The sequence below is a fragment of the Limulus polyphemus genome, unplaced genomic scaffold (genome assembly GCF_000517525.1).
Source record: "Limulus polyphemus unplaced genomic scaffold, Limulus_polyphemus-2.1.2 Scaffold144, whole genome shotgun sequence".
In the NCBI taxonomy this organism is placed as follows: Eukaryota; Metazoa; Arthropoda; class Merostomata; order Xiphosura; family Limulidae; genus Limulus; species Limulus polyphemus.
The window spans coordinates 67,106-68,436 of NW_013665754.1; the positions used below are offsets into that span (position 1 = coordinate 67,106).

At 29.7% G+C, this 1,331-nt stretch overlaps 1 protein-coding gene across 1 annotated transcript in view; it reads left to right on the forward strand.

Moving 5' to 3' along the window:
• The window catches only part of LOC106474948, a 39,297-nt gene that overhangs the window by 23,798 nt on the left and 14,168 nt on the right, over positions 1-1,331 (forward strand). The window lies entirely within an intron of this gene.

Consider the following 1,331-nt stretch of genomic DNA (forward strand, 5'->3'; position numbering starts at 1 on the left):
AACTTACAAATGGAAAAAAAAAGTTTTTAAATTTGAAGCCCCTTTGAACCTGGGGCCCGGGACAACCCCCCCCCCCACACACTCCCTAAATGGCCCAAGATATTGTTATTTCCCCCACAAAAACACCAACCCTAGAATTAAAAATGTGTTTTAAAGACCTAGTTAGAAAATTAACAACACTAACATCAAACTATCTAAAACAGTGTAAATAATGCACATGTAATTATGGATATGGTTTTACAGGTCAGGGGATCTGGGGAAAGTCAGTAAATTTCATCTTTTGCATTCCTGGTCTGGTAAACATCAAGGAATTTCATTTTACAGCAAAAAATGGGAAAAAACCATTGAATTTTGTGTGACACCATGATACTTCTTAGAACATGAATGATGAAAAAATAAATTATCATTAGCACCAGAAAGTCACTCACAAGTTGATTCTGATGCATTTAGCATGTCAATAGGTGTTGTATATTTTATGCATAAACATTGTTTTGTTTACATCAGTTTTTTGTTTATTGTTAATGTTGTGAAGCATAAAGGCAACAACACTAAATTATGCACATTTAGTGAAAGGGTTTTGTACAAGGCTTCCTCTCGTCTTTCGAAGTGTAATGGAGGACCATTTTACTTCAGCCTGAAAGCCCTTAAATTAATAATTAGAGATAGACTGTTTCCATTAAATAAATTATTTTAGTTGTACAAATTTTAGTGCATTAATAAAAACAGTCTCCATGACCTCAGCCATAGAAGGAACAAATAATACTCTGGGTATGTTACGTCATTGACATTTTGTGTGGGAAAGATTTGAAATATGTCAAAATGAAAACAGTTTGATTATTTTGGTAAAGCATAGGAGTTGAAATATAGACCAAATTTACAATGTGTTGGTGAGTTTTTATTTTTAATTAATGCATGTACTTATATTTATTCAATTAGTTATCAAAAATTACTACAATAATTATATAATTTTGATAATGTATCAGTAATAAATCAGATAATATAGAAAAAGCTCTAAAGGCATTATCATATACATTGGAAACATAGGAAAACAGCTTTTAAGAATATGGGACAAAAATATAAATGTCGGATATTGAAGCCAAATTCATACAAAATCCATAACTAATGTATAGGATGTACTAAACTAATATTAAAAAACTCGCATGTTATTAAACAATTATTTTTTACACAATTCTAGAATTGTGTAAAAAATAATTGTTGTTTTATAAAATGTGAGTATTTTTAACATTGAACATTACACAAGTGCCAATGAATTTTAATCTACTAAATTAACCTTGCAATAAAAACTACACAAATGGATTTATCTGTATAAC